Here is a 10,727-nt window from a genome sequence, read left to right as displayed (position 1 = left end):
CAACCAGTTATTAGGTTTAGGGGGCAATCACTTTTTCACACAGGGCCATGATGGTTTGGATTTTTTTTCACCTTTTAATAATAAACACCTTCATTTACAAATTGCATTTTGTGTTTACTTGTGTTGTCCTTGACAAGTGTTTCGGAACATCAAACCAATTTAAACAATAAAGTGTGACAAACATGCAAAGGAACAGGAAATGAGGAAGGGGGCAAACACTTTTTCACACCGCTGTATATATATATATATATATATATATATATAATTTTATATATAAAAACAGGTATATATATTTCTTTACATCTATCTATATATCTATATCTATCTATTTATATCTATAGCTATATATCTATATCGATCTATCTATCTCTATCTATCTATCTATCTATGTATATCTATATATCTATGTATATATATATATATATATATATATATATATATATATATATATGAGAGAGAGAAAGAGAGAGAGAGATTATATATATACTTCGTATATACATATGTATTATTTATCAATTCATGTAATTATTAATTAATTAAGTACTGTTTTATATATATATATAATTTTATATATAAAAAAGGTATATATATTTCTTTACATCTATCTATCCACATATCTATCTATCTATATATCTATATCTATCTATGTATAGCTATAGCTATATATATCTCTATCTATCTATCTATCTATCTATCTATCTATCTATCTATATCTATCTATATCATATATATAATATATAACATCATGGGGCACACAGTAGGGCGTGGGGCACACAGAGAGGCATGGGGCACACATCAGGACATAGGGCACACATCAGGACATAGGGCGCATAGCAGGGCAGAGAAGCAGTGGTCATTACCTCTCGTGCTCCCCCCTGGCCCCTCCTCTCTTCTAGTCTGTCTGAATTGATGACAGATCTGGTTCCCGCAAAGCGGCTATAATTTTACCTCTCGTGCTAAGCTCCTCCCCGCCACCCCCCTCGGAAGCACCTGGGATGGACGGAAGGGAAGAAGGGGCCAGCGGGGAGGAGCGTGAGCAGCATGGGGCACCAGAATGGGGTGTGTCTCCAGATCTCTCTCTCTCCCTCTCTCTCTCTCTCTCTCTCTCTCTCTATATATATATATATATATATATATATATATATATATATATATATATATATTAATATCATTTTTATATATAAAAAAAGGTAAGGTGAGGTGCAGAAATAAGCCACAGTGCAAAGCAATCAGATATATATATATATATATATATATATATATATATATATATATATATATATATATATATTCTTTATATCTATATGTCTATATCTAAAAATATGAAACAGTACTTATTAGCAAATAATTACATTAATTGATAATTAATTACTAATCATAATGATTTAATATGTAGAGAGATACTGTATTTTTATATTGGGGGGTCACCTCTATATATACATAACGGGGTCACCTCTATATATACACATAGTGGAGTAACCTCTATATATACACATAGTGGAGTAACCTCTATATATACACATAGTGGTGTCCCTGGATGGAGGCGAGAAGGTCAGGAGTTAGGACCCATCGGTCCCCATTAGGTAGCTCCACCCTCTCTAATAGTCCTGATCACCAATGTCACCAGGATAGAAAGTGATGAAAGATCAACCAGATCAGGAACAGAGGGGAAATCTCCTAATGGGGACATGGCTTTTACTGTCTAGGAGGGGGCTGGGCTCACTTTCAGGAGATTTCTTCTCACTTTTGTCTAGAACGGGAAATAAAGGAAAATCTCTCCATTGGGACACAAATGACAATAAAAAAAAAAAAACTGACAGGGGTTCTACCATTCCCTTCTCCACCCAAAATGGGGAGCAAGTTTTGGGTTTAGGATTTCAATTTGGGAAATATTTGTCACAATATACATTATAAAATCTATATCACAACAGTGGTATATACATTATGTGCAATGTATACTGGAAGTAGGCTCAGACATGGATTCAACAGGACAATTTAGTCCACGCCCCAATCATTTGCGCCATATTTTGTAGCCACATCCACATCTATTGTTAGTACATTTGGCACCATGTCTCACTGTATACAGTTTAAGACGATACATCATTATGAACATGTTGGCGGTAGAGCAGTGGTTTCTGTGCATTTGGGAGGAGATCCTGCCCCCTCCTGTATGCGTATAAAAAAAATTACATTTCAAGTGGGATGTTGTATTGAAATTCTGTGCCCCAACTGTGATCAAAGAGTACTGGCATGATCCTATTGACCTTTATGGGCAAACTTGGGATGATCAAATCCAACCAAGGCTGCAGCATCTGTACCACCCTCTCTGGCTGCCATAGTAGGATTTACTGTAGGTGGGCTGCCGGAGGTGGTAAAAATGCAGATCAACCTCTTTTTTTATTGGGGACCCAGCAGTTTTAAGTGGTTTGACTTTGACCTCTAACTGCCTCTTTTGCTGGACAGCTTAGTCTGATAAAAGAACTTGAATAACAACAGACTTACAGGCAGGATTACCAGGCAATAAAGCTGTGTTTTGGGGGGGACCCCAAAAAAAAAATAGAATATCATACCAGTGACTGACTACATCATAGATGTCATTTTTTATTTTGCCCAGAGTTCCACTTCAAGTATGGGAATTCAGGGGGGAAATGCTGTTAGAGATGTCATGGGGACTATTTCACTTACACTTGTTCTGACATAGAAAGCCAGGCACTGAGAATGGACCACCCGGGGCAGAGAATATTGTCCATGTATATATAGAGTCCCCACAAAGCGTAACACGTAACACCAGATTATTTACATAACACTCACTCATGACACTCACTTAAATATAATGGTCCATCTAAATGTGCACAGATTTCCTGTAAGATCGATCAATGACGTGTAAAGATCAAGAAAAAAAATGACTGTTTTCTTCTCTCTCTAGGACAAAACGATGAACGTCTCAACATCAGACAGCCTTATATCTGGGTTCCGTACATCAGTAAGGCTGAACTGGATAAAAAGATGGAGGACAAACAAACGCAAACAACTCCATCAAGAAATTATGACCAGAAGACTGTACAGGCCTCAACTATGGAGGACAAAGACATACAAGTCACTCCATCCACCGATGAGGACCAGAAGACTGTACAGACGGTGTCTATGGAGGACAAGACCATACAAGTCACTCCATCCACCGATGAAGACCAGAAGACAGCACAGGCTGCCACTATGGAGGACAAAGAAACACAAGTCACTCCATCAACCACTGAGGACCAGAAGATTATACAGGCCTCAACTATGGAGGACATAGGAATACAAGTCACTCCATCCATCAACGAGGACCAGAAAACTGTACAGACGGTGTCTATGGAGGACAAGAACATACAAGTCACTCCATCCACCGATGAAGACCAGAAGACAGCACAGGCTGCCACTATGGAGGACAAAGAAACACAAGTCACTCCATCAACCACTGAGGACCAAAAGATTATACAGGCCTCAACTATGGAGGACATAGGAATACAAGTCACTCCATCCACCAATGAGGACCAGAAAACTGTACAGACGGTGTCTATGGAGGACAAGAACATACAAGTCACTTCATCCACCGATGAAGACCAGAAGACAGCACAGGCTGCCACTATGGAGGACAAAGAAACACAAGTCACTCCATCAACCACTGAGGACCAAAAGATTATACAGGCCTCAACTATGGAGGACATAGGAATACAAGTCACTCCATCCACCAATGAGGACCAGAAAACTGTACAGACGGTGTCTATGGAGGACAAGAACATACAAGTCACTCCATCCACCGATGAAGACCAGAAGACAGCACAGGCTGCAACTATGGAGGACAAAGAAACACAAGTCACTCCATCAACCACTGAGAAACAGAAGACTGTACAGGCGGTGTCTATGGAGAACAAAAACATACAAGTCACTCCATCCACCGATGAGGACCAGAAGACTATACAGACGGTGTCTATGGAGGACAAGAACATAAAAGTCACTGCATCCACCAATGAAGACCAGAAGACTGTACAGGCTGCAGCTATGGAGGACAAAGAAAGACAAGTCACTCCATCAAGCAGCAAGGACCAGAAGACTGCAGAGGCCACATCTATGAAGGGCAAAGAAACACAAGTTACTCCATCAACCAAGGACATCAAAATTGAAATCAGAAATAAGAAAAAAAATAAAAAGAAAAAAAAGAAAAAAAAATCTTCATCCATCAGTAGCACAAACCATGAGATGGCCTCACCAATCCCATGCGCCAGTGCCATCAAAGACCAGTCATGCGTACTCTCCTTTCAAAAGATGACCTACCATAGAATACTTGGAGAGGGATCCTATGGGAGTGTGCTGTTAGCCTCTCATCCTGATATTGACCAGAACCTGGCGGTTAAAATTGTGGAAAAGAAAGGCATACTTAAAGCTGATGAGTGCGAGATTATTTTCACAGAACGTGACGTGCTGAAGGCAGCCAGCGAGAGTCCATTTATTACACGTCTATTTGGAACGTTCCAGACAAAGGTAAGTCTTTTCTCCTTCCAATTTCTTCACCTCTTTCCTGTACTGCACTCCACTACTGATCCAGACCCCCTAAAATTGTTCTGCAAATGGTGACTTTTTTGGGAGCTGAAATTTACACAAGGCTAAGCATCCCCCTTCCGCCTCATATGACGGTCTTCACACCTGTCAAATAGTGCCTTAGGCACAGAGTGCTGAATTGTGAGAAGCGGAAGGGAGCTTCACTTGTGTCTCACACCAGGTTTTTCCTGAGGGGTCCGGCTGTAGTGGGTGGAAAGCAGTATGGGGAAGAGCAGAACTCTAGAGTACCTCCTACAAGCCTAGAGGTTGGTTAGGTAAACTGTACAGAGAAGAGGTTTTATTTTAAAAACTCATTTTAGGAAACTGCCATTGCTGGCCTGCTTTTTGAAATGACTACCTGGTTGCTTCCGATATCAAAACTTTGAGTCACTTAGAAAAAAGTCTGCAGCTAGCAATACAGGAGAAGTCAGGGCTTCTGATCTACATGGGGCTTCCAGGATGGTGAACCAAATAATTAATTCATTCGATCACCAGAACAGCCAGACAAAGCTAGCATTGCAATAAGGACAGTCTAGCAATGACGATCTTCATAGTTTCTCTGTCCAGTTTTCCTAACTTGTGTGTGTGTCTCTGTCTATTACAAAATGAAATCCTGCATGTCTATAATGTAAACTTTACCTCTTATTTTTACACAGAATAATCTCGTCTTTGTCATGGAAGGCCTGAGCAGAGGGGATCTCTTTGACACCGTGATTTCAGGTCCATATCCCAAGGACACCATCAGGTAAGATCAATAACCGGGCCACTCTGGAGTGGGGGGTTACCGACCATTGAGGAAATGGCAGTGATGTGATCACCCCCTTCACCTGAGCCCTGACCATCCACACCTCTATGTACTATAGGGGGGAGTCATTTCATCTTTAGATTTAATTGGTCTGCAATGATTTGGGATGCTAATTCATATATCTCTTTCCCCATCAGATACTTCATAGCAGAAATGATCTGTGGTCTGCAGTTTCTGCATTCTAGGGAGATAATCCACAGAGACATCAAGCCTGAAAATATCCTCTTGGATGATGACGGCCACATCAAAATCACTGATTTTGGCATGTCAGTTACTGGAGTCACAGAGTCCAAGAGGATTAAAGGACAATGCGGGACACCAACGTACACGGCGCCAGAGGTAAGATACGTGCTAACCACCTTATATTAGATCTAATTGTAATGTTTGTTATTATGGGATATAGAGATACGATAAAGGGGGCTCACTTTTCACTAAATGAAGAATTTCTCCACTGGTACCCTGTTTGCTTTCAATGGGTTTTCAGACTGGAACTATGTCCCCAACAAAAGGTGGGAATTTCTGAGACATTAAGGTCAGGTGTTGATAGCAGGCTCTGTTTGGCCCGATTCACACATACAAATGGGATAAAAGCTTCAGGGATTGTCCACCTGCTGGACTCCTTCTCGTTAACATGATGAGCGTTTGTGAACATTGAGCTATTGGGGTCAGTGTACCTCTATCTGCCCCTTTAAAAAGGACTATTAAAGTGTAGGCAAAACCTTTTTCTTTTTGTTTTGGTAAGAGCAGGGAAGGGTTTGATCCTCTGACAGTTTTACATAGGTGTCCCCATTGGGACCCCATCTGTTTGTACTGGTGACCACTGTCATTGAGAAGAAAAGTAAGATCCAAAGTTTTAGAGTTTTCCCCAGAACATGAGGTGAGGAGAAACCTTCAATGGGGAAGCCTGTTCTGGGGGAAAATTCTTTAAGAGAGAAATTTCCCTCAATTTGGGAGACTTCAACCAATTTTAATTTGTATCTCTGGGAGACCCAAGGTCCCACAATTCACAAGCTCCGCCTTACTTTAATGTCTTTTGAGCACAATTTTAGGACTCCTGGTAGGCTTCATATGTCACATATACTAGCATGGAGTCATCTCTGTCCTCCGTCTGGCCTAACAATGAGCTTATTTATTTATCTTTCTCTCCATTATGTTTTTACAGATCCTTCAAAATTTGCCATACTTTGGCATGGTCGACTATTATGCATTGGGAATAATAGTATATTGTATGGCAGTCGGCAGACATCCATTTCTTAGTGGCAAAGAGTCCTTAAAGGAAGAATTGAAGATAGTGACCACCGTGGAACCGGATTATCCAAAAGACATGGACCCTACCCTCTGCGACATCATAAAGACTGTAAGTATACATAGAGGTTTTATATCTTTTAAGGGACAAAGTCCTTTCCAGGTTACATATATCTTATTAGGATTTTAGAAGACACATTAGAAATTTCATGTTTACCTGCACACATCTATTGAAGTCATAGCAGTACTTTCAGCAAGCTGACTGCTTAACCACTTAATAACCGCCCTATAGCCGAATGGCGGCTTCAGGGCGGTTTCTTAACTCTGGGAGGCCGTCATATGACGTCCTCCCAGAATTCCGCTCTCGCGCGCCCCTGGGGTGCGCACTTGAGAGCATCCGTGACCGCCGGGTCCGCATCACGGATCACGGTAAACGGCCGCTCATAGCGGCCGTTTACCACGTGATCGCTCCGTCAAATGACGGAGTGATCACTTGTAAACAAATCGGCGTCATGTTATGACGCCGGTTCCTCCCTCCCCCTCTCTGTACCGATCGGAACAGCGGAGGGGGAAGAGATCGGTGTCAGCAGCGATGTGGGCTGCATCTGCAGTGCCCACATCGCTGCTCACCGAAAATTAACCCTGCAATAACCCTGCAATAACTCTGCAATAACTCTGCAATAACCCTGCAATAACTCTGCAATGATTTTTACATGTAGGAGAGAAATGTCAGAATTGTCCTGGGTGCTCCAGAACGCCTGATGGCGCTCCCTGCATGTTGGGCCTCTGTATGTGGCCACACTGTGTAAAAGTCTCACACATGTGGTATCGCCGTACTCGGGAGTAATAGCAGAATGTGTTTTGGGGTGTAATTTGTGGTATGCATATGCTGTGTGAGAAATAAACTGATAATATGACAATTTTGTGAAAAAAAAAAAAAAATCTTGATTTTGCAAAGAATTGTGGGAAAAAATGACAACTTCAAAAAACTCATCATGCCTCTTACTAAATACCTTGGAATGTCTTCTTTCCAAAAAGGGGTCATTTGGGGGGTATTTGTACTTTTCTGGCATGTTAGAGCGGCTTCACACAGCGGGCGATGCGAGGCGACACGACTCGCCTCGCCTCGCTCTCGCAAGTCGCCCCCGTTCTGCACAATGGAACCGTTCTGAGAGGAGCGACTCGAGTCGCTCCGACTCAGAAAAAAGGTTCCTGTACTACTTTTGGGCGACCTCGGGGCGACTTGCATTGACTTCTATACAGAAGTCATTTGCAAGTCGCCGCTGAGGCCGCGGCAGGTCGCGGCGAGGCAAGTCGGAGTCGCCTCGCCTGCAGTGTGAACCGGCCCTTAGGGTCTCAAGAATTGAAATAGGCCGTCAGTACTTCAGGTGTGATCAATTTTCAGATATTGGCACCACAGCTTGTGGACTCTATAACTTTCACAAAGACCAAATAATATCCACCAATTTGTACTTATTTTTACCAAAGATATGTAGTGGTATAAATTTTGGCCAAAATTTATGAAGAAAAAATTACTAATCTGCTAAATTTTATAACAGAAATGAAGAAAAATTCATTTTTTTACAGAATTTTCTGTATTTTTTCTTTTATAGCACAAAAAATTAAAAAACCCAGCGGTGATTAAATACCACCAAAAGAAAGCTCAGTTTGTGTGAAAAAAAGGACAAAAATGTCATATAGGTCCAGTGTTGCATGACTGAGTAATTGTCATTCAAAATGTGAGAGCACCGAAAGCTGAAAATTGGTCTGGTTATTAAGGGTGTTTAAGTGCCCAGTGGTCAAGTGGTTAATGGAAGGATCTGTCTTCACCTGTCATAAGGAAAGCAGTAGCGCCTGTGTCCCTTGTGATGTCCGGTGAATGTCCAGTGAATTCAATTTCTGGGGACATTCCATATACAGACAGCATATATGATGGGGCTGCCATCATCATAAGAGTGATATAAGAAATGTGTAACTGTCAGAATTAAATATTAAAAGGGGAGTTCTATTGTTCAGAGATTGTTCATGTTATTTCAGTGTTTCTTATTATATTCTTTTGCTTTTCACAGTTTCTATGTAAAGATCAAGAGAAGCGGATGAGGCTAGTAAGCAACATCCGAAAACACCCCTTCTTACGGAAGGTGGACTGGAAGGAGACAGAGCAACGGAAATCACCGCCACCATTTCCATCAGCAGATGTAAGTATACAAATAAGGGAGGAGCAGGGCAGCCATCAGAAATTGTGGGGCCCCTTACACAGCTTTAGGCCTGGGCCCTCCCCCTGAGTCTGACCACCAACATTCTCCAGAGTCCCGCCACTGGCTGTCGCACTGAATCTGCCCACTAGCCATCCCACCAAGTCCTTTAGTGCCTCAGCCCCTCTCACACATGTAGCCTCTGAGCCCCTCTTACACCTGTACACTCTGAGCTCCCCTCACACCTGTACGCTCTGAGCTCCCCTCACACCTGTACGCTCTGAGCTCACCTCACACCTGTACTCTCTCAGCCCTACCTCACACCTGTACTCTCTCAGCCCTACCTCACACCTGTACTCTCTCAGCCCTACCTCACACCTGTACTCTCTCAGCCCTACCTCACACCTGTACGCTCTGAGCTCACCTCACACCTGTACTCTCTGAGCTTCTCTCACACCTGTACTCTCTCTCAGCCCTACCTCACACCTGTACGCTCTGAGCTCCCCTCACACCTGTACTCTCTCAGCCCTACCTCACACCTGTACGCTCTGAGCTCACCTCACACCTGTACGCTCTGAGCTCACCTCACACCTGTACGCTCTGAGCTCACCTCACACCTGTACGCTCTGAGCTCACCTCACACCTGTACTCTCTGAGCTCACCTCACACCTGTACTCTCTGAGCTCACCTCACACCTGTACTCTCTGAGCTCACCTCACACCTGTATGCTCTCTGAGCTCACCTCACACCTGTACTCTCTGAGCCCCTCTTACACCTGTACGCTCTTAGCCCCTCTTACACCTGTACGCTCTGAGCTCCCATCACAAGTGTGCGCTCTGAGCTCCCCTCACACCTGTACTCTCTGAGCCCCTCTCACACCTGTATTTTCTGAGCTCCCCTCACACCTGTACGCTCTGAGCTCCCCTCACACCTGTACGCTCTGAGCCCCTCTTACACCTGTACGCTCTGACCTCCCCTCACACCTGTACGCTCTGAGCTCCCCTCACACCTGTATGCTCTGAGCCCCTCTCACACCTGTACGCACTGAGCTACCCTCACACCTGTATGCTCTGAGCTCCCCTGAGCTACCCTCACACCTGTATGCTCTGAGCTCCCCTCACACCTGTACTCTCTGAGCTCCCCTCACACCTGTACTCTCTGAGCTCCCCTCACACCTGTACACTCTGAGCTCCCCTCACACCTGTACGCTCTAAGCTCCGCTCCCACCTGTACGCTCTGAGCCCCCCCCTCACACCTGTACGCTCTGAGCACCCCTCACACCTGTACGCTCTGAGCCCCCCTCACATCTGTACACTCTGAGCCCCTCTCACACCTGTACGCTCTGAGCTCCCCTCACACCTGTATGTTCTGAGCTCCTCTCACACCTGTACGCTCTGAGCCTGTTTTACACCGGTATGCTCTGAGCTCCCCTCACACCTGTACGCTCTGAGCCCTTCTTACACCTGTATGCTCTGAGCCCCTCTCACACCTGTACGCTCTGAGCCCCCCTTACATCTGTATGCTCTGAGCTCCCCCCACACCTATACAGTCTGAGCCCCCCTCACACCTGTAAGCTCTGAACTCCCCTCACACCTGTACATTCTAAGTCCCCTCACACCTGTACGTTCTAAGCCCCCCTCACATCTGTACGCTCTGAGCTCCCCTCATACCTGTACGCTCTGAGCCCCCCTCACATCTGTACGCTCTGAGCTCCCCTCAAACCTGTATGCTCTGAGCCCCCCCTCACACCTGTAGGCTCTGAGCCCCCCTTACACCTGTAAGCTCTGAGCTCCCCTCACACCTGTACGGTCTGAGCCCCCTCACACCTATATGCTCTGAGCTCCCCTCACACCTATATGCTCTGAGCCCCCCTCACACCTGTACGTTCGAAGCCCCCTCACACC

This window comes from Lithobates pipiens, unplaced genomic scaffold (assembly GCF_037356315.1).
Source record: "Lithobates pipiens isolate NorthernLeopardFrog02 unplaced genomic scaffold, aLitPip1_a1.2 Scaffold_8, whole genome shotgun sequence".
NCBI lineage: Eukaryota > Metazoa > Chordata > Amphibia > Anura > Ranidae > Lithobates > Lithobates pipiens.
The sequence above is the reverse complement of the archived record's forward strand: the minus strand, read 5'-3'. Positions refer to the sequence as shown.